The following is a 27,294-nucleotide window of genomic DNA, read 5'->3' as shown; positions in this document are numbered from 1 at the left end:
CTGCCACTTCCTGTCCCTTTCTACGCTGCTTTTTGTGACTTAGTTTTCTCTCTTTCTCCAAGTTTTCTTTTGGAGTTGTGAGGCTGGTCAAAGCTTGGGTGGAGGAAAAAAGATGAACCTAAGAACCAGATTCAGATGACCCGAATGAAGAAGTCTTTGAACCAGCCCCATTCCATGAAGCCCAAGTAATAGTAGTGAAATTGAACTGCCCATTTTTAACATGAAGATTAACAGAAAGATTTTAAAAATTCTTCTGTTTTACATAGGTAAATTTCCTGAGCAACAACATAGTGACATTTGAGGAATTTCCAGTCATGTTTTGAGATGAATCAAGCATATAAACTAAAACTTTCTAAAGTTCAAAAGAAAAAAAAGAACATTGATTGCTAATTCAGTTAGCATTAAAGATATCACACAAATTCTAAGATCTATTTTGGTGCTAACACTATATGATTCAGAGAAATTTTACTCTTTAAGTCATTATAGGTTCCTAGTGGTTGTACCGATATATTTATGGGCAACAATCAGTAGATGCTGAGGTCCCAACCTGTAATAGGATCTTCCCAGTGTAATGGTGCTGTTTTGTAATAATACGCTCTATAACAATTTCCCGGTATAGTGCTGTTTTGTAATGATAAACTATGTAACAACTTTTACAGGACAAAGATGTTATAGTATATCTTATAACAACCCCTTAAATGCTTAAAAAGTATATCTTACTTAACTAATTGAGCTTTTAGGGCTATTAGCTTGAGTTGACAGTATCAGTACATTTAAAAAAAGATGATATATTAAGGTTTTCTTTAGCAGTTTTTTTCCCATTTCTTTTTTATTAGTCCTTTATATAATACTACCTAAGAAAGATAAACAGCCATTACAAATGATTCTATGAAAAGTAGGGAAAAGGAAGAAGAGAAAACTACCAACCTAGGCAAGAACTGAAAATGTCTTAATTTTTAAATATTGACCATTTTCAGGACTTGGGTTGGGATTTATTTGTTATGTACCCAAATCTATTACATGGCACATTCCAGACAAATGGAGGTTCCAAAAAGAACAGAGTACTTGTAAGCAATGTGCCAAATTGTAAGGCTTTCTCAAAGGTGCTCTGCATATTCAAACAGCTCACAATTCTGTTGCAATGCTTTGGAAGCAGTAACTCCTTTGAGTCTGAGATGCTGGACTCTAATTTAGTGGCTCTAGACGACGGCAGGATCTCTCTGTTTGGTTGAAAGTCTACATTCTGTCTTGTCTTAAACTCTCACCCATTTATCATCTTTCCAGACAAAATATGTACTGGAACAGTTTTTCCAATGACAAAGGAATTCCACAGAGTGGAAAATGTTGAACTTCTCATAAATGTACCGATGACTTCCCACTCGGCCTTTTATGTATACGTGATCTTGATTTACTCTCTAATTTGTTCAAACATGAATGTTTGCAATCTTGCCTTTTAAATTTATTTGTATGTTCCTTAAGACCAGAGATCTCATGACAAAAACACTCTTTAATCTTTGACACTCCCACACCAGAAAGTAGACACGAATACTTTAGAAAATGACATTTGTGTGTGTGTGTGTGTGTGTGACAGTATGATATAAACTCTAATTACTAAGACACATTAGGTAAGTTATTTAACCTTTCTTGGTCCCAGGTTCCCTTTTGGAGAAGAACTTTTCAACTAGAGAGTTTCGGTTTTAGAGTATGATAGAACTTCTTAAAAAATTCTATTTCTTCCACTTTCTAGAACTAGGAATTGAACATTTTTCTAATGTCTTTGAACTTCCAGTTCGTCATCTGTTGTTTGGGAATCAAGATAATAATCTCACATCAAAGGGATTTTTTTAGACGCAGAATGAGGACGTAAATGTAAAGAATGCAACACATTACCTGGACTTTGGTTCATGCTCAAAAATGTCAACTGTTACCATACCCAGTTTCTTCTAGCTCTGGAGTCTTAAGATTAGGATAGAAGGAAAACCTCAATGATCAAGCACCCAGATCCCCAGTCTTCTAAGCTATTCAGCCCCCTTGCCCCCCAAAACAGTCTTCTAAAAAACAAACTGATTTAAGGTCTATTTTGGTACCATGTTACTCATAAAGCAAAGAAAGTAAGTCAATAATCATTCAACTTATGATGTTCATAAATTACTCTATTAAAATACGACAAAGGCAAATTGTTGTAAGACAAGTCGACTAAGAAACCTGTTCGAAAATGCACGCTCAGAATTAGTAATGAGACTTAACCTGTGGTCACGGATTTGCACAAAGACACTCACCTGACTTGCTGCAAGGGAGCAACAGAACAGTCTGCTCACTGCTGGATTCACCTGCAGGAAAGAGAGACACACTTTGTAAACCTTACTGCTTGCCAGGGACACACGAGGAGCCACTAAAATTTTCAACACACGTTGTTTTCATCCCCTCCCCCAAAGGGGTAGAATCTCTTCCGCTTTTGTTAGGTGCCCATGTGGAAGTAGCATTTCTTTGGGTCAAATACATCCTGAAATAGCTAGGTTAACATTTTGTAGCCTTGGTGAAAATATATTTCTGAGCATTTAGGGATGTTACAAAAAAAGAATTTGGCCACAAACCCAAGGATAGGAACAAGGAAAATTTCTCAGGCATTTTAAAATGTAGAAGTGATAAAAGCAGACATGTTACTCCTCCAAAATAACATTTTTAGACAATATTATCATATGCTAAAGTCCAAATGATTCTGCCTTTTTCCTATTAAATTATACTTGAATAGCCAATAAGTGGTGTAATTGAGCCGATGACATCAAACTGCCCGTGTTTCTATTTCTACCCCTTGGTCACACGCAGCCTTTTGTACTTCACTTTTACACCACCTTCCAAACTTTGGGAAGTAATGGTCAACGGGCAAGTTAAGAAGAATACTGACCATTTTTTTATTGCTTCAGCATTATTTCAGTCTTCCAGATTGGAATTAACTGGTTAAACCCCCTTCCCACTAAAATGTCCAAGTATGAGCCAGGAACCTTAGAGGAAACCTTGTTTAATTGAGAAGTTTACTGCCCACTCCACCTGCAGAGTTATTTACATGGACGAGAACTTGTGTTTATTTTCTAGCAAACAGAGACTCTCTGAGGCATCTACGAAGTTATTGGAAATGAAATGTAATTCCAAGTTTCTAAAGAGTGTTTGTAAACAAACTTAGTGTACATTTGGAAAGGCCTGGAGCTTGCCTGAGAACAGACAAACACTGACTATTGGCAATGTATATCTGTGGATAGAAATGGTATACAAGGGTGAAAACTACTGATCACAGTATCTTTGTAGTTTAGAGGGGATACTAGTTCAGTGCAGAATATGCAGCAGAGCCTGGCTGGGGGTGGCAGAGTCCCAAACCAGCAAAACCTCAAGTTGAGCATCTGGCTTGGGTCCAACAGACCTGAATGAACAGCGCAGGTTGGGGGAAGTTCAAAGTCAAGCAGACTCTTTTGGTCCTTCTAGATCTTCCTAGGAAGGTCTGGGTGCCTTTGTGTATATATCAACCTTCATGCATTTTCCCCCCCCAGCAAATGTGTACAGTCAGCTCGAAAGGCACAGCTTGTGTGCTGACGTGCAAAGCCAAGTCAAAACCCTGTGCTTGGCGCTCGCTTCTAACTTTCTGGCTTGTCCAAGTCTAAATATTGACATTGCTCCTCAGTTGAGATGTTTGATACTGCTGAGGATAGAAACGGCGCAGCTAACAGTAGGATCTCATGATATATCTTTACATAGTTGTGCCTTCCTCTCACTTCTTTTTTTGGAGAGGAGGTTGGATTCCCTTGTCTGTACACCCCCCACCCCCACTGTACCCCCAAAAGCTGAGCACGCAGAGACAAGGTAAGAGGTTTTGCAAGCCCCTCATGGCAGCTCCTGCTGTTGTCACAGCAACTCACAACAGACTCCACAGACACGGGGCCGGGGGTTGGAGCTCCAAACTGTGGGCTGACCAGTCAACTCGTGGGGGCTGCGAGCGCCAAAGGGGCACGCTTATCCCCCCCGCTTCGGGACCTCCGGCTCCCTGCCATCATCCTTCCAAGGAAAAGAGCCCTCTCGTCGGCGCGGCACCACCCCCTCCCTGGCACAGCCAGCCTGCTAGGGGTGCCTGTTGTTCATTTCCTCAGCTCCGAGTTAGGGGTGCGGCTGTGCGGGCGCTCCTAGAAATCTCTCTTCTGTTTGCCTCCCGCGTGAGGGTTCCCGGCCTGTCGGAGGGGCGAGGGCGGCTCCTAAAGCAGCTGGGTCCCACAACTCTCTCTCGGGACGCTGCTCACCGCGTGGCGCGGCCCGGGGCCCCCACATGCCACCCGCTGAGGCCGGGACGGTGGGGGCTCCTCCGCGGCGGCAGCTCCGAGAAGTTTCAAACCATAGCGCACTCACGACACAGAACCTACCCTGAAGCCGAGCGAGACGCGAGCTCTCTCCGCCTTCAAGGGCTGGGGGGAGGGTAGGGGGGCCCCCGCCACTCAGCAGCAGCCACGACTGCGCGCGGTCGCGGGTGTGCGGGGCCCCTGCGCGCGGCGTGCCGCCCGCCGCCCAACTTTGCACAAAGGCAGCATGGCACAGCCTCGCCCGGCGGGCTCGCCCAGCGCCGCGCCCGCTCTTCCCTGTCCGGGGACGGAGGGTTCGCCTCTTTCCACCCCCAGCCCTCCTCTTCTCCTCCTGCCCACACCCCACTCCCAGGCGGGCCAGCTCCGCGGAATAGAGCTCCCGGCCCCGAGCTCAGCCGCGGTGGCGGCAGCCGCTCGCTCTGTGACGTTAGCAGCCTTCAGGGCTATTTATATCCACACGATTGGATTTCATTCATGAAACCAGGGCCTGGTGTGTCTGTGCGCTGGGGCGCTGGTGGCAAAGGTGCCTCAGCTTTACGCAGACGGGGGCCTGGGCTCAGGGGCGGATTGCCCGTCACAAACATGCGCAGAGCATGGAAGACCCCGGCCCTTCTCCCAAGCTTCTGGGAGGGGCAGGTCACTGCGGATTGTGTCCCCGTTCCCATCCCTAACATCCCACCCATTCCCATACAACTGCTGGCCCTTTGTCCCAGGCTCTGGAAAAGTAAGTTGGGCCACTAACCGGCTGGGCAGCACGGATTTCTTTCCCCTAGCAGCTGACCGGCCGCGGACTCCGAAGGAGGACATTGGCTTTTGTTTCAAAAACGAGCTCAGCTGCTGACTAAGGGCTGCTTTAGCCCAGCCTCCTCCTCCCCTTGGCGGCTGCACGTGCTGGCGGGCTCCCCCCTCTGGGTTACCTTCCTCGGTGACTTGGCTCTTGGGATCCCCGGAGAGGGCTTAAGGACGCACTTAGCTGCCCCCGACCCGAGTAAGGAGGCGATTTACAACCTCCAACAGATGGCTGAGTGAGGAAGTGAAATTGACTTCTGTCTGCTCATGGGCTGTCAGAATCCTTGCAAACCTATGATAGTCCATCTTCGCACTTTTGCAGGCTGACTGTGACCTCTGAGGACAAGACCAGGGGTATCTTTGCATGCTTCACATATTGTGCCTACAGAATGTCAGCTACCCTGTCAAGTTAGTTCTAAGAGGGTGAGGATGAACACAACCAAACTGGTCTGGGCCCTCAAGGAGTTTTGAGATGGCCTGCGAAAATCACTCCCAGCCTGCAGAGTACCAGTATTGATAAGTTCAGTTCCCTTAAGGGGTTTATTCATTTAATAAACCTTTATTGAGAAGGCTGTGTGTCAAGGGTTGGGTATGCAAAGATGGCAACAATGAGTCCTTAGTCCTCAAGGAATTCTCAGGTAGTATCTTCTGAGGTATTGAGGTCTGGGAAAAAGGGAACCATAGTTTGTTGCAAGGGTGATCTCTTTGCCATAGCCCCCAAGAAAGAGCACAGGGGGTAAATTCTAAAGGCACACAAACCCCACTGTGCCTCAGTTTCTTCCAGGAAACCATCCTCAGTTTTCCAGATGGAATACTTTCCCTTCCCAGGGTCCCCAGATGAGTTTTAGTCTATGGTGTATCCCTACTCTTCCCCACTAGTTTGTATTTCCTTCAGAGACAAAGGCTTGCCTGATGCTCTCTGAATACCCCAGACTCTCCAGAATACAGTGAAATTCAGTGTTTTTAAAAGGAAAGGTATTAAGGGCAACCTGCTTTGTTTCAGCCATCCGTATTGAACTGTCTTTGGAAATGGAGTTATCAGTCTCCAATCTTTTCAAACTACCCTGGAGACTAAGAAACAGGGTAGAAACTCAAGGGAAAGGGGAATCCCACGTATTGCAGCCATCGTGTGAGGCAGGTGATGGGCTGGGAGGTTTAAAACACAGTTTCTCAGTCCTCACAATAATCAATGAGGTAGATGCTATTAACAGCATGATCATTTTACAGATGAGGCAACTGAGGCATGCAGAAGTAGTTTTTCTGAGATTTTGACACTGCATTTGTACCTGGGTCAGCCTGTGCCAAGGGCTTGTTTTATCACTAACCTGCTTTTTGACAACGTACATTTCCTGTTTCTTTAATTTCCCCAGTAGTACATTTGAAAAAGTTAAGTTGCATGCTTAAGCAAGGTAGGGCCAGAAAGACGCCTATACAAAACTCTGGGTGGCAGGCAGCCATTCGTAAGTCGCCTTCTATCCCCAGGGAGCATTGAGACTCAGGCCTTCCAAAGGATGCTTTTCTCAAAAAGGGTAAAGAACAAATAGTCATCATGAAATTGCCTAGTTGGATGTCTAAATCTGAGGGAAACTGACCAGAAAAACTTCCAGGAAAGTTAATTGATGCAAACGGTAATTCGTATACGGCATCGGAAAAGTCACTATTCTATAAAGGCCTTCCAGACTAGGGCCATGATCTGAGAATTTGCCATAATTATGCCATGTAGCTCCCAAATTTTACACATGAAACCCGGAATCCTGGAAAAGTTGGAGAAACTGCAGCAAGGAGTACAGATTCTATTTTGCTGACAGGAAAGGAGAAAAAAGGAATAATAGCAAATTGATCTCCAGAATCACTGTCATGAATTTATTCCTGTTCTTTTTATTGCCAGAAAATAATCCACACGTGTCAATTGTTGTTTGTTAATACAGACAATGCTGTTTGCTTTTAACAGATATATAAAATGGGTACTTAAGCTTAATTGAACCAACACTGTTTATTTAAATACTTTCAGGATTACACTCACCAAAGTGGGCACAAAAACTTTTGGCTAACTTTTATGGTAAATATTTACCAAAGTCATAGGATTAAAAGAAGTCTCTACAATCAAGATAGAGAATTGTTCCATTTTCATGAAAGTACTTCAGCACGCTAGCTCTTTGCATTTGTGGCCACCCCCTTCCATTCATCTGTTCTCTGTCTCCAGAGTTTTATCACTTTGAGATTGTTATATTAATGGGAGCATAAAACATGTAACGTTTTGAGATTGATTTTTTTTACTCAGCACAATGCCCTTGAGGTTCATCCAGAATGTTGCAGGTATCAGTAGTTTGCCCTTTTTTTTTATTGCTAAATAAGTTGTTATCATACCAGAGTATGTTCCTCCATTTACATTCCTTGAAGGATGGTTGAGTGGTTTTCAGTATTTTACTATTACAAATAACACTTCTGTAAACATCTGTGTACAGGTATTTGTGTGGGCATAAGTTCTTATTTCTTTGGGATGCATGCTTCAGAATGCAACTGCAGGGTCAGATGCTAAGAAACTGTCCATTTCAGAGTGGCTGTACCATTTGACATTTCCACCAGTAAGGTAGGAGAGATTTAGTTTCTTCACATTCTCACCGGCATTTGGTATTGTCACTATTTTTTAAATGTCAGTTGTTCAATAGTTTTATAGGGATGTCTTATTGCGGTTTTAATTTGCATTACTCAAATGGCTAATAATGTTGAAAATTTTTTCGCATGTCTTATTTGCCATCAGTATCTCTTCGCTAAAGCACCTGTTTGCTGTCTTTGGCCTATTTTATAATTGGATTGTTTACTTATTTTATACTATTGAGTTTACTTATTTTATACTTTTGAGCGTCTTTAAAGAAGTATATTCTTGGACCATGAGATTTTTCAAATTGCAGATAAATACTACCTCAAGATAACTATTTAAAATTCAATCCCTATTGTTCGGCATTTCTACTGCCATCACTTTTACAGAGAATATTCTCAGGTAGTTATGTAAAGCATACTCAAGTACTTACATAAAACTTCTATACATGGGATGTTTTCGCTATTATTTTATAAACATGTAACTCAGTTGTGAGCAACCCACACTCAAAGGCCAATTAACACCAGGCAACAGCCCCAGGAGGGGTGTCCTGGTGTGTGCGCAGGCGCAGGCGCAGGCGCAGACACCGCCTCCAGCCGCCAACAAGCCTCAACGCAGCTATACTGCAAGGCAGGCCTGCAAGGAGGGCCCTTTAGTGCAGTTGGTCTTTTCCTCCTTCCATGCTGTCACTGGCTAAAAAGAGGGCATTTATTACCCTAGGGGGCAAGTTTCAGGTGTCGTGGGGAGTTTTTACTAGCAGAGTTTGAAGACGTGGAAGAGAGTTAACTCATTCTTAGGCCCATTTTGAGGAATAGATGTGTAGGGTAGCGAGACACGAAAAAACAACTATGGGAGAGGAGGCCTGGAGCTAACACGGTGGCTTTCACAACAACCAGCAACAGCCCGTACTCTACAGACGAAGTGGCTGGTGACATGGTCGACATGCTGACTCACATTTTCGAGTTTTCTGGCTTTTCAAGAAACATATCTGCATTCCAGAACAGAGTGGGCCTCTGGACCCTAGGCTTAAGCAGCGGTTTAGTGCGGACTTCCATGTACAGGTCGTCCTGCATTCCAGCTTCCCCGAACGGGCGCTCTGGCTCCCACCGCCAGGCGATGGAGAGTGTGGGCCCAAAAGCCGGCTGCTGCTCCAGCTAAAGACAGAAAGGTAAGACTGACCCTGTCCTGGGGCCCTTCATTATGCTAAATGGCAAAGGTCAAGAAGAAAATGACCTGAGCCTCCGAGGATCTCTGTTTCTCCTGAAACACCTTGTATTCAGGAGCTGTAGTGTTTCTGCCAGAGTAGGTGCTTCGCTCAGCTGTCAGACTACTGTGTGGCCAGGGGATGCTCTGGCATTGCGTCCACGCCCCTTTCATGTGGTTGAAACCAACAACATGGATAACCTACCACCGTGATTCTTTTCTGTTCCTCCTCGGTGTTCCAAACACAGGCAGGCTTTGCATGAATCTGTGCTAATAGGTCTTTTACTTGGGAAGGTGTGAAAACCCTTCAGCCCAAGGGGTTAGCCCTGTGGGATTTTGATTACGTGGGAAGTTACCTCAGGTGTTACTCAAGACAGCTCTTGAGATCTTTGAAGCTCCTACTTTGTGCCCACTGTTCTGGGGTAATCTAAGTTATTCTTGGCGGGGGGTGGGGGGGAGATCAAGTAAAAGAGATGTTCTCTGCCTAAAAACTACACATGGAAATGAACTCCCAGTCTTGGGTGTTTAATCCAGTTACCAGTCAGTCCTGATGTAGTTTCTAGGGGAATCTTTTTTTAAGGCTCTAAAAATATTTAAAAGAATTTATCTTAAAATACATTTAAGAGCGCATATATGTGTTTATAGATGAATACATGAATACTCAAGCTAATTTGATGGATCTGATTCTGACATTTTTATCCACTTAAAGATAGAAGCATTAAATACTGTGTGCTCTTCAGTTGTCAGTTCTATAAAGGCAAAAATGCTTTTTATTTACATTGGAGTTTCTGTTTTACTGAGCACCAGTGGATATAGTCTGTGAGCTGGAAGTCAACAAAAAGGAATCTTTTTCTTATAGCATGTTAAATGTATTTGTGCAGGTTTGCATAAAATCCTTTCTGGAGGAATGCATTCATTAGGTTTTCTGTTGGGCATGGGGCAAGTTGGACAAAAATGTGATTACGCGAACTCCGCAATTCTAACTACATTCTTCTTCCTGTCAAAATCTCCCTTACCAAGGTGGTCATGTTCCCCTGGTCTAGCTCAGCATGTGTATGAGGGTAGCAAAGAGCTCTTATGGTCATCTGTGAGGCTTTGTTTAGTATGGCATTACTAATTGGGAAACACGTAGGTCACACCTCTAGAAACAGGAAAAACAGTCTACTGCATAATGTGTATCTTTGATTTTTTTTTTGAGAGTAAAAGTATGATTCTGTACTGGAAAAATCTGCATGTAAAAGGGATATTTATTTCAGGAATAAGTGACATTCCTAATATTTGCAAAAGGTGTTAATACTAGATTTCACCTTTACCTAATTAAAAATAAATGAAAAGATTTATGAGTTATAGCATGTTTGAGACGATCTTGCCTGGCCAACTGTTTCATGCAAAAAATACAAAACTGTGTTTCTCTTCATTAAACAAGCAAAAAAAAAAAAAATCCCCAAACACACATTAAGGAAGGACTGGGTAGTGGAAAGCATGGAAAAGCGAGATTGTACTGCTTTGACTGCCCCGCTAACCAGCCATGTAGTTCCGTGTTAGTTCTTTAATCCATAGCAACTCAAAGTTCCATATAGGAGATGAAGACAAGAAGAATAACTTTCCGAAAAGTTGTTAAGCAGGCTAAATGAAATAATGTTTGTAGGAAAATGTCTTGTAAAATGTGAAGCTCCGGACACACTGGCAAATGTTTTAGAAAACCAGTGACCTGGAAGGACACATCACCAGTCAGTCCCCAGAAAAAATCCGAATGGCGAGGCTTCCCCTGAATTGGCATCACTCCTCTTTTGTAATGGCTCCTCCTATAAAAGCACAGAGGGCCTGACTTGGGAACATCTGACGCAATGCACACAACTGCAGTCTCTCCCTAGCTCTGTAAATATTCATATTTACTTTAATACTTCATATGGCCTCTAATTTACCACTAGGTAAACTCCCCTTTGTGAACAAGTAGTTAACTGCATTGCAAGTAAGAGACAGAAGCAGTGAAACACGTCAGATCGCTATTGAGGGAGCATGATCTTTAGCTTGTAAACATGAACCGATGCCTCCCAGGGCCGGCGCAAAGCCTCCTTGGCCATCACAGCCTCCATCTCAGGGGAAACCCAAGTTTTGGGGGAAGGCATGGAAGTGTCATTGTGTCTTCATCCCCACAGTACCTCAAACAGCGAGAAAGCCCGTGGGAGGTGGTTTTTAATAATGGTAAATGATAAAGCTTTTATAAGACACCTTAGCTATAACTTCCTCTGGTCTATATGTAGGCCATCTCCGTGGCCATTTGAAGGGAAAACTATGATTCATATTTTTATTTGTTCTACTGTAATCATTGCCAGCATTACTCTGATCACTCATGAAAAGACAGTTGAGATTATGAAAATGTTCTGCAAAGAATGAAGCGTACTAAACAGGTAAGGTGCGGAGTGTGCATGAATAATAGTCGTAAACATCAGGATCACCACCTGACTTTTTAATCTGTAATTATACCAGTTAACATTTTAGCAAGCGCCCACATGTGTTGGGCAGGGTGCTAAATGCTTCCATGCTCACATTAACTCTTCAAAGTGACTCAGCGAGGAAGGGACCACTGTTACTCCCACTTTATGGATGAGGAAACTGAGGGCCAGAAAGGTCAAGTCACTTGCCAGAGCTCAAATACCTGTTTAAATATTAGACATCTTAAGGAAGGAACTCCTCATAGGGGAAAAAACGACGTTCATATAATTAGCACTTTGTATCTACCATTCCTTAGTCATTCAGTTAAAGTAATACTGATCACAATACAGAATAGCACACTGAGTAATAACATGAATGGGCTGGAGTTCCTCTTAAAGTCTGATGTCACACTCAGTTAAGTTGCCTTAATACTTTATATTTCAGAAACCTCAGGTAGGCTCAAGTTCAAGTAGAGTAGAAGAGAGTTCATCTCCATGAACATGACAATGTCAGGACTGGCAGGGTCCTTGACAAGCATTTGTCAATGACGGGAGGGTAATTTGTCTGTGAGTGATGTCACCTCACCACCATGTCACATAGAACTAAACGTTTATGGAAAAATATACAAAGCCACCTCTAATTCATTCTCTGATGATTCCTCAAGAAACTAAATCATGGCTCCACTTGCTAATGGAACAAGTGGGAGACTACACTCGTTTCCTCTTGTGCCGGCAATGTCAGGTTGGTGAGATAACGCGGAAGGTTATGCAGAAAGAATGCAGCCCATGTTAGCAGACGCTGTGGTTATGAAGTTTGGTTTAAATACATGGGCAGTATGGGTAAGGAAGGGACTTAGACGCCTAGTAAGTATATCATTGCCAATGACTCAAGGAAAGAATATCTCCTAATGTTTAAATGCCTGCATTTATCTAGAAAAGGAATAAGCTAGACTTGTAAAGACCCATTAGTTCAAAAGAGATGCTTCTTATTCATCCTTGGCTGACTCAGAGTCGTTGTTGAAGACCCTAGGCCCTTTGTCTAAGTCACACGGCACCTGAAGGCACAAAGGGTGTTTGTGTGAAATGGTTCCTGAGTGTGGCACTCACAGGAAACAAAAAGAAATACCTAAGTGACTTTTTTTCTTAGCAGTGTTCAATACTCCAATCCCAACAAATATTTTTGAATAATAAAGGTGATATAACATTCACTGTGAATATAAATAGTCCTTCCGATTCTATAAAAAGCAACTTCTCACAACTGTTGATCTTATGAGCATTACCGCTTATACTGTGGGATTATTGCTGGGCTTGATGTTTCTTCTCAATAACACATTTGAGGTGGCTAATGGATGAAAGAAAAACATATTTATCCTGAACAATAGCTTATAAATGGAAACACACAGTCACACACAGACAGTTCTCTACTCTCGAACACTATATAGCAACTGAGACACTGGGAAATGCCAAATATATCCTTCAGAATATATCCTTCTGAAGGCTATAAGAAACATTAACATATCCAGTGTGATTTAAGCTTTAAATTTATTTGAACTTCTTTTATTGTGACTGTACTAATTAAAAATGTGAACTTAGATAACTCTATAATTTAAAACACCAGTTTATCACTTTTTTTGGAATTGGTATTTCTCAGCCCTGCCAAATACAGTGAACAACAGTACAGACAGCCTGCTTGTGAGTCTAGACCACAGGCTGGAGAGTTAGGTAATGAGAACTCAAGCCTGACTGTTATCAACTCCTCGTGGGAGAATTTCCTTGGGGGAATCAAGTCACTCCTCTCGGGGCTTTTTTCCTCATCTGTGACATGAAAGAGCTCATATTGGCATACAAGTGTTTATTTCAGTTTAGAGTTTCAGAGTGATTGCACTCTTCATGTTGAAATTGTTTTAAAAAGGCCAAAGCTACAGCGGTCTCAAAAAGTGCTTCACACTTGTGTTATTATGAAAGATTCAGAAAACATATTCAGCAAGCATTGAATGACTTACTTCCATGTCCTTATGACTGAATAGAGCTGAGTTCCTTGAATTACTTGTGGGTGGCTGTCATGTAGACTGGGGTTCGGGCTGCTGGACAAAATATGGGACACCTGATTACATTCGAATGTCCCGTGTAATGTTTAGGATGCACTTATATTAAAAATCGTTTGTTGTTTTCCTGAAATTCAAATAGATCTCAGTATCCTGTATTTTTATTTGCTAAACCTGGCAACCTGGTTGGGAAGGGTGAGGAGAGGGGAGAAAAGCTGGATGAAAGGCAAGTAGATGAGCATTTTTGGAATGACAGAATAGTGAATTAGATCGTTAACAGAAAGATGAAGCAAATTAGTCAAGTAGCCTTTCCCTAAGTGTATCCTACTGGACCAGCCCTGTGTGAAACTCTGTGACTAATGGAGACTAGTCCTTTATTTACATTCAAATGGTCAAGTAAATTTGGGAGATACTTTATATGTTATTATCTTCTTCAGTGACGTTACACGTCTGATCGGAAGACTTCTCAGGGCATTTCTACGTGAAAGGAGATGATGCCCATGTAAGAAAGAAATAGTCTCATTTGGGGCTGCCCATACTTATTTGGCTAAGGAACCCTTCTTTGTGATCAACACTCCAGTGTTCCACTGAGCACACTCTGTGAACACCAGAGTAAATAATACAACAACGGCGTACCGATGGGTCAGGCGCCGCACGCAGCTTGCCACAGAGGCATCCTTCTGATTGGGCAGACATGTGGGTCATTGTAGTCAATTATTTAAGGAGTAGCCGCCCTGGGCTGTCCCAAACCGCAGATAACTGCCAGCTATCATTACACAGCACAAATGCACTCACTTAAATTGCCAGCCCAGTATATACCAGCAATGTTGATTATTAAACACTATAATTAGGGCAGCATAGAAGCAGTGCCCCAGTGTTAGAAAGCACTCTCTGAGTCTGAATGGGTGGTCCACAACTCATCAGTGACCGATGCTCAAACACACCAGTGTTTGATGCGAAGGGAACAGGAACTCCCGTGTGCACCGAGCTTGCTTGTTGTCTGAAAAAGGATATCACTATTTTGAAAATTAAATGTGTGCTATCATGGTTGATGAAGTGTTTTTCATTTAAACATGTTATTAAACTCGTAACTTTTTTTAGCCACTAGTATTCTTCATGAACAGTAATGAACTATTATCACGTAGGATTCTACAAAAGTTTTACAGTTGGGCCTTATTTCTTAATATGCTGGAGATACCCTTCTGAGTGACTTCAGCTGTTCCCAACAATTTGGTACCGTGGTGTAAGCACCACTAAGTCTTAGGAGTCAGCTCACATTCCTTTCTTCTCCCATCCTTAAAACCAGCTGGAATCAAATGCTAATTGATATTGAGAATGCTAAATGGCAGGCCCAAATGAGTAAGTAGGTGGGGCAGGTGGGGGAGGGAGGAACTCAAGGTTTGGGGATAATTGCACATTTACTAATCTAATTCTGAATAAATGAAAGGGTATTCTTAATAATTTGACCAATGATAATAACAATGACAGTATTTACCAAATGCTTACTCTATGCCTATAGCTAACACTCTGGTGCTTAACCTGCTGTATCTCATTTAAACCACATGCAGCCCCATGAGGTACTGCTGTCCTCTCTGTTGTACAGAAGGGGGCGCTGAGGTGTAGAGAGGTTAAGCCACTTGTGCAGGATTCTGTTCTTAGAAACAGGCGTTCACGGATTAACATTCGAAGTCTAAATTCAAACCCACATTCGTCATCACCGTACAATACTGTGGCAAAGCGGGAGGACTCACTGAGAGTCCTACTTGTCCTTTCTGTGCTTTTCCAAAACAGACACAGGCCCCACTGTTAATTGGGTTAAAAAGCCAATAATTAGGCCCTGAGAACAAGACTCAAGTTAAAAGCCTCAGTATAAGAACAAAAAGGCTAATGCTAAATTAAAGGCGGTAAAAAGTCAATACCTTTAAAGGGAGAAGTCACAGGGAACTTGACTTGGTTTCATTCTTATAAGCCTGAAAACATTTAGTTTTAACAACAGTGTGTTACAAAGGATGCTAACGCAGCTCTAATTTTTCTGAAAAATTTTCCAGTATAAAAACGTTAAACTTTTTTTTCCCCAGAAACTAAAGTTTCTGAGCCAGCCCTCTTGCCAAAAAAGCTGAGAGGTTTTAGTTTTAAAAGGGTCTGGGACCCTAATATTGCATAGGTCAGGAGCTACTTTCTTTTTCTTTTTGTTTGATGAGTAAGCATGTAGCAGGATCTATAAGGCAAAGCTTGGAATTAAAGCATTAAGTAGATACAAATTTCCAAATGTTTTTGTTTCAGGACAAATATCCATCATCAATCACTTCTTCAACAGACAGGACAGAGTAAGAGTTTAAATTTTGAAAAGTGACTTCATTTTTACAGATCATATGGCAACATCACCACCATGGTAGAGTGTTCTTTCAGTGGCCCCTAATGAACCAGTCCTTGCAGTATTCCTGCCCATGGGTGGTCCTTCCTTGGAGAGGCTGGCCCTGTGACCAGCTTTAGCCAATAGAATATCATTGAAGAGAAGCTGTACCAGTTCTGGGCTCAAGCTGTGAGAAGGCATGGCAACTTCTTTTGTGCATGCCAAAGGAAGCTACCCATTATGTAAGAATTTGGACTACACGGAGACTGCCCTTCTTAAGAATCCTAACCTAGCCATACAGAAGGGCCCCGTGGATAAGAAGCCAAGTCCCAGAAAACAGCCCCCGCTGAGCTCCCAGCTGACTGGCAGGTGAGTGAAGCCATCTTAGAGGTGGACATACCAGCCCAAGGCAAGCCACCCCAAGCCGATGCCATGTGGAGCAGATGAGCTGTCCCCACAGAGCCTTGCCTAAGTCGCAGAATTTAGAGTAAATAAGTGAAATGATTCTTGTTTTAAGCCTCCCAGTTTTGTGTTAATTTGCCATACAGTGATACATAAACCTAACATCAGATCTTTTTTTGTTTTGGATGAGGCATTCATTCATTTATTGGCTTTATAAAATGGTAACAACTTTACCATGTTACAGTCTTCCCCTTCCCCCAGTTTTGTATTGGAACACACATTTATTCTTTCAATAAATGTTTACCAAGTACTCCTGCTGGCTGCTATGGGGCCCTAGATACCCAAAGAGGAGAGAGAGACTCAGAAGCACTCTCAGCCTCATGGAGGAGGCAGGAATACTCCCACACAGGGTCTGTTTTCTGTGCTAGAATGTCGTGTGCCCAGTTTAGTGGCAGCATAGAGAAGGGATTGACTCACTCAGGCGGTGGCTAGGGAGGGGGACAGAATCTTCCAGAAAGTCACCTAGAAGGAGCATTACTGGCATTCAGCCTTGAAGGATGAAAGGAATTCTCTGAGATGGAGAAAGATAGGTACGGAAGAGAGCATTCTGTTCTGAAGGAAGAGCATCAGCACATTTCTGAGAACATGAAAGAATATGATGGTTTTGAGTAACCAAAACTAGTCTTGTGTAGCCTTGTATAAGGTGAAATAGCAAGGATTACGCAGCTGGCCAAGCAGACAGACACCTTGAATGACATTCTAATGAATTGGGCTTCAGGACAAGGTGAAGCCATCTGAATGATTTTTAAAAAATTGTACTTAAATTAAGTGCAGTTTACATATAGTAAAGTGTCTAATATCTTAAGTTCAATGCCTTTTAATTTGTGTAAATACCTTTGTGAACACCATCTGGACCAAGATGTGGCCAGCATAACACTCATGACACTCTCCGACAAGGATATCATGAGCATAGACACATATATCCCTCAACAAAAAATTAGCAAAGAAAATATACTGTTAGCGAATCCATCAATTAATCCATCAATTTACCAAAGGTGTTTTTATACTTGATAATAGATCAAGGCCGAGTTGTCAGGAATGCAAGGTTGGTTTAACATTAAATAATGAATAATGTAAATCACCATGTTACTGGAATAGAAAACTATATGATCATCTCAATAGATACAGATAAGGCAATTGACAAAATTCAATACCCATTCATGATTTTTAAAAAAGCCTTTATCTGAGTATATAAAGCAAGGGAAAGGCTGTTTACAATAGAAGACTTCTTTAGGAAGCAGTCACAACCCTTAGTCTTGGAATAGGGAGCTACAGTGCGACATCGTCTAGAAAAAGTTTCCAGAGATAGGGGAGAAAGCAAACTCCATGGACATTCAACGCTACCATTTTCGGAACTATGCCAAGTGCTGACTGCTACCAAGTGAGCAATAGATTCACTGCAGACCTCTTTAAGAACTATGCAGACAAGCAAGGGCTCAGACAGGGTCCATTAAAAATATGATTGCCCTATGTATCACAGGCAGCAGTGATAATGGATATTACTTACATGTCTCTGGCTACTTTATGCTGAAACAAATGCAACAGGATAAAAGCTGCAAAGCTTAGGCCCATAGTGATGGCTTATGGCAATGAGGATAACTGGTAGAAACCTGAGCCCTAGTTTTATCTGTCACTACCCAGCTATATGCCCTTGGGAAAGGCTGGTTGCCCCTCTCGGCCTGTTTCTGTATTTATGAAATAAGTGGGTTAGACTAGGAGGGCCTCAGAATGAGTCAGATCTGGGTTTCAGTCCTAGCTCTAGCCTTTAACATCTGTGTGACCTGTGCCTCGCTTTCTACCTCTGTATAATGGAAAGAAACCTTAAGGTACTTCTCCGAGATTGAATAGGACCATGTAAGTGGAATGCTTAATACATTCACTGCATATATTGAACACTCAGTAAAGGTAGATATTATTCATGTTGTTAAGAATTAGCTATAAGGCTCTAGGGATGCTGTAACAATAAATTGTAGACTGGAAATACTAATTTGTTCTGACAGTGGAGATATTGTGGACGACTTTGAAATTCTGCATATCCTGCCTGTCATCACAGGTGGTACTGGAAGAGGCTTGATAATTTTAGCAGGAAGAAAAACAGAAGGGTAGACATTTCTTCATGATTTAATCTTGGTAATGTACCAATGATTTTATTATCATGTGCAAAAAACTATGATGACATTTCTTATACTCTGATAAGTACTAAGTGAAAATTTTAATTAAATGATGCGTCCATAGAATTTCCATAGAATGTAATTAATGTGACAACCAGAACCCCCTATTGATTACACTAGTAAATTTAATCAAATAGTGTGTTTATCTAAGTAATCCAACAGAGTCTGACACCCACAGCCAGACATGTGGTTTCTGCCAGTTGTAAATAAGCTGCTCACACGAACAAAGGACCCCCTTAGAGAACTGGAAACTTAATCGTCTGCCTTTGCAACATAACACGTTGTATCAAGTAAATGACTGCTTTTTCTCAAAGTAATATTTATAGTATCTGAGACTTTGAACTGTTTAGTTGGACCCAATGTTTAAACTGGGAGTACTCATGAGAGAGGTTTAGATTATTTTACCATTTGTATCATGCCCCCACCATCTGACGATTTCTTATTTACTTGTAATCATAGCCCAAGTCATGAAAAACTTGTAATAAACTATGGTTGGATTGCATTTTCGGTGGCTTTTTAGGCAGCACTGCAGGTTGGCTACCTGCACTGGCCTGCACCCTTGGGCGCCTGTGACTGCCAGTCCATTGCTTACTACCTCCAACACCTATGAACTGGTCACTACCACTTCAGGAAGATGCCTTGTCACTGAGCAATCATGTGGCAAGAGCAGGATGGTGGAGTCTTTCCCAGACTTCATTCTGTTTCTCTTCCCTGTCTATTTATTGACTTGGGGTCAGGTTTGTGAGTAGAGGAGTCATAGCTCTTCCCTGTACTCAAATACATAACTCTTCCCTGTACTCAAGTGTAACTTTACCCAGGCCCCTTTTTTCCCCCTGCCATTTAACCAATCAGTGGAAGAGGGGTGGGGTGGCCCTCATTCTCAGAGGGCCAGGGGGCTGGCTTCCCAGATTCCTTTAGTTGGTCCTCCACTGATGTTCAAAAGAGACTGTGACCCGCATGCACACTATGCTCAAAACGGAGAGCCCACACCAGCAGGATCTGGGGCATGTAGAAAACCACGTGTCCAATGAAAACTATAGCAGTGAGGCCAAAGTCGGCACAGAACTGTGTGCCAGTCTTAAACTAGAACATTTAGGGGAGTGAAAGCCCAGTCTAGAATAAAGGGTCAGTCTAGAAATGCACGGGAAACAAAGTGCATTTCCAGCAGGCAGTGTGACTTTGGAACTGGACCTCCTGCGTCAGAAACCTGGCTCCACTGCTCCCTAGCTGTGTGATTCTGGATGCGTTATTTAACCTCTGTGGGACTCTGCTTCCTCCTCTCTAGAAAGGAGACCTGTGCACTGAGCACATTGCGTGGCACATAATAATAGCACCTTCTGCATATATTGCATCAAGTTGTAAGTGAGGCTGCCTTGTATAGTAAAATGAATGCAAACTTGTCGTACATGCAGCCTCACTAGAATGTCCTACAGATTTAGACTCAGAGTGAACCGGTCTTGTCTGGGAAGGATTTTGGCAATTTTCAAGTGACGTGATCCGAGAAGCCCTCCAGGCTCTCCAATTCTTAGAAGTGTCCTGGGTGGGATGGGCTTAACTGCACTCTCCTAGGATCAGCGCTGCTGAGGTAACACTTCACCTAGGAAGTGCTTTTACAAGCCAATAGGTTATTGTCCCATTGGTATGTTCTTGCAATGCTGTTAATGGAATGATTGTTTATAATTTTTAAAAAACAAATTGACCATTTTTTTGCCCCTTAAGATTCATTAATAGGACTGGTGTGAGTGCAAACTTTCAAAATGAGCTGCATGATCAAAAAAGCCTGTATGTAGTTTGAGGTCTGTAGTTCTGTGTTGGAACCGACATTAAAATCACCTGGTTATCTGTGACTTCCAGTATAAGTCTTCCCAATAGAAAAAACAGAGACTCTTTTTCTACAAATATAAGCACACAGAAACGGCAGGAGAAAGGAATGACTGAGGTCTAACAGGAGCCATTTTACAGGCTCACCTCCAACCACAAGCGCAAAGTAAAGTTAGGAGTCCAAATTGCCTCTTATGCCTACTCTTTCTACAAGCATTTCTTTTTTGTCTTTTAGGGGAAATTTCCACACCTTCAGGAAGAAACAAATTATGTAGTGTCTATTTCTTCCTCTCGTAAACTGTCTAGTGTAAATGTCTAGGTGTTTTTCAAGCAGTCACAGTTTTCTATTTTCTTCTAAAGAACTTTTCTACTTGACAAGTACCCAGAAGCTTATCTATCCTTTGATAAAGCCTTAAGATTATTTACTGAAGCCCTGGAAACAACAAGGAGCCTAGTCCTATCTGGGAAAATAGAAAGAAATTCTAGTTTAAAAAAAAACCTAATTGTAACAGTTTGTCCCTTGCTGGATTGGCCCTGGCTTCATAAACATTAACCTGAGCACTGACAATCCTGATTCTGCTACTTTCACTCTTTAAAGCAACACCACTTACAATAGGCACCATTTTTAATATACTTAATCAAATATGTCATTCCTAATCTAAAGTTAGGCCATCATAAAGGATTACCGGTCAGACTATCAGGACTGAAACTCCATTTATTCACATCGCAGTAGAGGCCTGATTGTAATGCAGAGCGTGGCGACGGAGGTGACGGCAGAATTCCTCAGGAGGCACTGCAAATGTGTATAATGTCCAGCCAAAGCCACCTGCATAAACAAGCAGTCACATGGGCAGACCACACCGTTGGGTTTGACCAAAAGTTATGGCAGGAATGCTTCCATAGCCACTCGTCACTCTATAGGTAGACAGATACTATTACCCACTGCCTCATACAGAAAACCCAAATGGCTCAGTAAATATTGACTGCATTATAATTCTGACATCATTAATCTTTTCCTTTGCATACTTGTGGTTTGTATCTTGCTCCTAATTTCACAAGATAAAAATGAGTAAAGAAGTTTAATCAGCAAATAACCTGAATACAATGAAAGAGATCCTGGAAGATAAATTCACAGGTATTATGAGAGGCTTTTAGGGCAGCCTTGCAAAAAGGCTCTTTTGAAAGTTGCACCCTTTGCATAAAAATGTCTGTGAGCAGAATAAAATATTTAAATAGAAACATTAACTAAAATTCAAGACCTCAGCATTAGAAAAATTCACAGTCAGGCTCTCTTTTCCTGTTTAGGAAGCTGTCTGTGATTTGTCAGACAAATAAATATAAAGTTATATATTCTGTTGAACTAGGACAAGGTTTTTGGACCTGTGAACCTCCCAAAGAAATCCAAAACATTTATAAAAGGAGCAAAGGGTTTTATGTTACATTGCTACCAAAGTTGACAACTAGTTGAGCATATTCCTGTGTCATCCTTCCCTGAAAATTGCAATTTAGTATCACTTTCTTAATTATGAGCTCCCTGCAGTACTTTCTTTGTTCCTCACATTACCAAATGTAGCTTCTAATATAATGAGTATCTTACACATAGGTAACTCTGGAACAAATAAGTGAATGAGTTAATATGGATTCAGTAATGCTATGGGTTTTTTTCCTGACCAACCAAAGGAAAAAACACAATGATTTCTTTGCTTTGATACTACTGTCTTCCATCATTTTCTACTTCAAAATGCATGACGAATGAAGGAAAATAACCAACTAGGATTCATGTATGTGTGTGTATTGAGTGATATACACAAGCATAAAATATAATCTACATACAATGTTCTTTTCTTTCAGTCTCTGTAAAAATATACTTCATCCAACGTCCCTTTCTAGCATTTAGTGACTTTGCTAGTTTGGTACGCAGAAGTACACACATCCCTGCCAACCGCTGACAGAAGACCTGTGACAAATGGTGAGGGGACTGAGGTTGATGTCAGAGAGGACAGGAGACAGACAGAAAATCCTTTCCTGTGTTTTGGGTCATCACTGCCCTCTAGGGGACACATGGGAAATGAGCAAAGTCCCTCACACTTCAAGAAATTTGAGGCTGGAAAATTATCTGATTTTTATTAAAGAAGTCAATTAGAAACTAATTAAAGTTACTTCAAAGACAGCTGTATAATCCTAAAAAATCTTTACATTGCATACTTTTCTAGAGTCACCTAATTTAAAGTCACTCTCAGAAGATAAAATTTTTATTTTGTCTATCCCAATTTCCCTGCAGTATTTTTAACATGTTATTTCTTGTCCTGCTAAGGAACAGCTGCTTACTATGACTAATATGTTAGTCACTGTTTACACTTTAAGTTTTTAGCCTTCAATCCTCCAGAAACCCCAGCTTCTTTAGCATTTCTTAATAAAGTTAATTTGTACAGAGGAAAGTATGCAAACATTTCCAAAGTTGCCAAATTGTTACTTATTACTGGAAAAAGAAGCATCACTAATTCAAAGTGAAGAGGAAAGATCAATTTGTTGTTTTTATGAGGTAGATCCAAATTAAACTGCCCTCAAGTCATTCAGTCGTTTCTTACACAAAGTGTGGAAACTGTGTGGTAATATTATTGTCATTGCACTTTATAGGCAGAGATTGATTTGTTGTGTCATTTCTAAGTCTGAAAGGAGAATCTGAATCACTAATACTAAAAATAAAATTTTTGGAAGTAACTATTTTGCTTTAAGAAAAAAATTCATGACTTTAGGGTGATATTGTAGAACAGTTACAGTGCCTGGCACATAGTAGGTGATCAGTAAATATTTGCAAATTCTTGCCTCTTTCTATTCTGTCAAAGTCCTATCACCTTCGTCTTAAGTCCTTTCTTTTTTTTTTTTTACTTTTTAAAAAATTTTATTTATTTATCTTTAGAGGGGAAGAAAAGGAGAGAAATATCAATGTATGGTTGCCTCTCGTGAGTCCCCTGCTGGGAACTGTCCTGCAACCCAGGGATGTGCCCTGACTAGGAATCGAACCATGATCGTGTAGTTTACAGGCCCGTGCTCAATCCACTGAGCCACACCAGCCAGGGCTTAAGTCCTTTCTTTAATGCCACCCAGGTTTTTAAATCCTTACCTGGGGACATATTTTCATTGCTTATAGAGAGAGAGGAAAGGGAGAGAGAGAGAGAGGGAGAGACAGAGAAACATTGTTGAGAGAGAAAAAACATTGATGGGTGGTCCTTTTGTACACGCCCTGGCCAGGGATCAAACCTGCAACCTTGGTATGTGCTCTGACTAGGAATTGAACCTGTGACCTTGCAGTTGGTGGGACAATGCTCCGACTACCATAGCCACATTATTTTAGGCCCGCCCATACTTTTTCTTCCTCCCTCTCACACCAAACAATTTAGATATGGCTCCACCTGAACCTCATCAGGAAAACTAGTGCCCACACTAGCCCTGGGTGTAATGCAAATAATCTTTCCAGAAACCTGGGGAATGTCATTTACAAGCACAGGAAGAGAACTTGGAAGGGTATGAAATAGGTGTGGCATATGGACAGATGTGGGAGTGTTTCTTTGCCCAGTTCAAATTTCTGTGTAGTATAGAAATGAATTTTATCTCCAGGCATATGTAATTCCTGTTTCAGAATTTTAAAACATGAATATAGCCACCAAAATATCAAATTTTGCATGTTTTGATTCTTAAAAATAGCAAAATAACTCTTGCATTTTAAACACTCTGCTAAGCTCTAGGAAACATGAGTAATATGAGGACTCAACATGCTGAACATCTGTGAGGACCTGTGGGCAGCAGGACAGGTGTATACAAGCAAAGGGTTGGCAAATGTGAGTGTGATTTTTAAAGGGGGGGAGGGAGGCAGTTTCTCAGCACCTCTGAATCAATGGGCCTCAAGTCAATCATGGTAAGGCTCACAAGTGGACTCCAGATGATTCGCCAAGGATTGGATTGTAGATGAACATCACTTCCGTCCCTGAAAGGGTCAGTGGACTAACCAGTGGAGGTAATAAATGTATCAGGGTTTCTACAGGATATTTGCCAAGGCCTCGCATAGCATCCTAGTGGGTAGGATGAAGAAATATGAGCTAGAAGTCAAGGGTGTTGGCAATTCATTGAATAGCCACACTAGATGACTGGAAGGACATTTTTAATGGTGATGCCTTGGTCCTGTTTTTGTCAGCATTAAAAAAAACCAGGCACTAGAATAAATTGAAAGTATGCTAGTCAGATTTACCAATGCAATAAATTAGGATTTCACTTAATGAGTTAGATAACAAAATTAGAATACACTCCCCTTTCCAAATTGAAAGAAAAATTAAGCTGGTGGGATGGAACACATTTAATGAGGTAACATTAATGAAAATAAATGTGAAGTCTGTTGTGGTCCAAAACAAAGAGATAAAAACCCAACTACACAGGTACAGGATGGGACATATGTGACTTGGCTTAGCTATTTAAGAAGTGCTTAAGAATTTCAAATCCGCTCTGCTATAGTTGCCACCAAAGCAAATTCAAGGTTAGGAGAAAGATAGTACTTGGAGAAGGCTATTGCCAATTGTGTTTTATTATCCTGTCAGATTATGGTCAGATTATGCTCTGAGTTTGCAAAATGTTAAAAAATTAGAGCATGTTCAGAGGAAAGTGAGTAGGGCTTTGATGGAAGGAAACACAGAGAGAATGAGGGAGTGTTTGAAAGGAACTTGTCATTTCATTAGTCCGAAAGACTGCATGTAGGACCAATAAGTGGAGACTACATTGCTTATTAGACATGTAGACTACATGTAGTCTAATAAGACTGCATGTAATAAGTGGAGTTTACAGAGGGACACATTTTGTTTGATTTAAGGACTTTCTGTCAATTGGAACAGAAAGTCTGATGTTGGGAGGCCAAGAGAAAACTGTCAAAACTATCAGTAGAGGTGTTTCTCTATCACTGCAGTCACCAGAAGAATGAGGACCATCATTCATGACCTTCCAGGTCCCTTTCAACCTTGAGAGCCTTCAGCTGCAGAGTTGTTTATTAACCATTTATTGTATAATAATACTGATTTACCCATTTGGGGGTCACTTTCAGGCTATACTTTTAGGACTTGTGGGGGTGGAGCAATAGAGACCTCATCATCTCTCTGCCTGTCCCGAAGCGAGGGCCTTAGAGAGCAGACTACGTAGAGCACTTCATATCTACCCATCTCAGCTCTGATGTCAGCAAGGAGAGAGCAGGCAAACTGGGGGCACCACTCAGTTAATACTTACAAGACCAATGGGTAAAACCATCATCACCTGGATGCATTTCCAGGGTGGTCTCTAATTACGTCTGGTAGAGGGATCATTCAGTGCTATGGATGAAACTTGCTCTTTGTGCTGTCATTTAGCAAAATGCCATTATGATCAATGATCATTTATTATAATGGTATCAACCTTTCGGTCAGTGCTAAGATAAAAACATAGGTGGGTCCTGGCCAGGTGGCTCAGTTGGTTGGAGCATTGTCCCACATACCAGAAGTTTGTGGGTTCAATAGGTTGTAGGTTTGATCTCTGGTTAGGGCATGTGTGGGAGGCAACCAATCGATGTTTCTCTCCTTCAAATCAGTAAATATATTCCTCAGGTGAGGATAAAAAAAACATAGGTGGTTGTTGTTGATGATTCTAATTATTCTGTTGCTTAAAAAATGTTTCCCAGTTTTGATTACAGTGGGGCTGAGGTGGTGTGAGTGATAGTCACAGTGAAATGCTACCCTCTTTAGGTAAATAAACCCATTATTTCAACCATAACACAATCAAGAAACAAGGAGGATTAATAACAACATAATTTTTCCTTTGTAGTGCCTCATACCAAATATTTGCTGATCAATACAGTTCAGATCTATATTGAATATTAACTCTATATGCCATGGCTCTTCGTAATTTTCTTAAGTTCAGTGGTGCACATTTGCCTGAAGAACTAATAAATTTTTGATAAAAACAATTTACTATTTACCTTCAGAATCATTTTTGACTCTAGCATACTTCTTTTTGCACTTACACATAATAAAGAAGCTACCAAACATCATAAGAGTTAAATATTTTCTAACAATACTAAGCTCAGAAAAGGGCTTACATAGCATTTTTTTCTGCTTGCTTTACATTTATATTTGTGTCACAATACAAATAGGGCTTTTACAGTTTAAGATTAATGCTATGGATTTCTGCGTTCACTCTATATCACCTAAACTGCAGTTGGACCAAGCAACGACAACAAAAAATAATCAACCAAATGCTGAACAATTCACTGTGAAAATATTCATGGATGCTCAGGGTCAATATCAGAAAAAAATATTTTAAAAAGACTATGAGTAACTCACCATTTTTATTTTGGTAAAACTTGTGATGATTCAATGGAAATAATATATGTAAAGCTCTGCTAAGGATTAGCTCAGGATAGCTAGTTTTTATGCAACATTGTTATCATTGCCATTGCTAGTAGTGATAATGTAATTAAAATAATATTAGCACCTGAATCTACAGTCAAGCCAATCACCCATTTAATATACGAGAGGTGAGAGGTCTGTTCTTCACCTTTTGTCTAAAGTTTTCCACTGGTACAAAAATAGTTGACGAAGAAGAACTGAAAACTAGGAACCTAACTGTTGTACCTTCAAGTACCACCACTGGCTTGTTACACCCAGTCGTGGTGGTGGATTAAATGGCAGACTCGAGGACTGCTTCATCGAACCACTGCTAATCATCTGGCCCGCTCATCTGATGCCATTCGCCGTATGGCAACCCTGCTCAGAAGGTAGCTGCATTCGGAGGTGAAATGTCCACTGATGTTAACAAAGCTCTCCTATTTAAACAGAATCGAAAGCAAGCATGATTTCACTTTTAAGGAAGCAGAGTTCATGAGTCCCATAGCCACGCCTATAGGAGTCAGTGTTTCTAATGCAGAGGAACAAAGGCAAATCAAGAAATAAATTGCATGTCATTACATAGTATACATGTTAATTTTTCTTTTATAATTTTATTTGGAGTTAGCCATTCATGATGGGCTGCCTCAAATACAAATGTAAGCAACTGTTAAGACATTA

General features: G+C 41.3%; 1 protein-coding gene across 8 annotated transcripts in view; it reads right to left on the bottom strand.

Annotated features, from left to right (window-relative positions):
- The window catches only part of RHOBTB1 (Rho related BTB domain containing 1), a 107,054-nt gene that overhangs the window by 59,941 nt on the left and 19,819 nt on the right, over positions 1-27,294 (bottom strand). The window contains exons 1-2 of one of the 8 annotated variants that reach the window (XR_005068870.1): positions 5,083-5,165; positions 2,280-2,330 (exon numbers count right to left, since the gene is read on the bottom strand). The exons of 2 other annotated variants lie outside the window; for them this stretch is intronic. The gene's annotated coding sequence lies outside the window, so the exon portion shown is untranslated. Of the gene's footprint in view, positions 1-2,279; positions 2,331-4,403; positions 4,735-5,082; positions 5,166-27,294 lie in introns of those variants that run through there. 5 more of the 8 variants (XR_005068875.1, XR_005068869.1, XM_037062706.1 and 2 more) reach the window with 5 other exon arrangements.

The sequence above is a fragment of the Sturnira hondurensis genome, unplaced genomic scaffold (genome assembly GCF_014824575.4).
Source record: "Sturnira hondurensis isolate 20B ecotype Veracruz unplaced genomic scaffold, ASM1482457v3 Scaffold0014302, whole genome shotgun sequence".
Taxonomy (NCBI): Eukaryota; Metazoa; Chordata; class Mammalia; order Chiroptera; family Phyllostomidae; genus Sturnira; species Sturnira hondurensis.
Note: the sequence above shows the minus strand (reverse complement) of the source record. Positions and strands in the feature narration are given on the sequence as shown.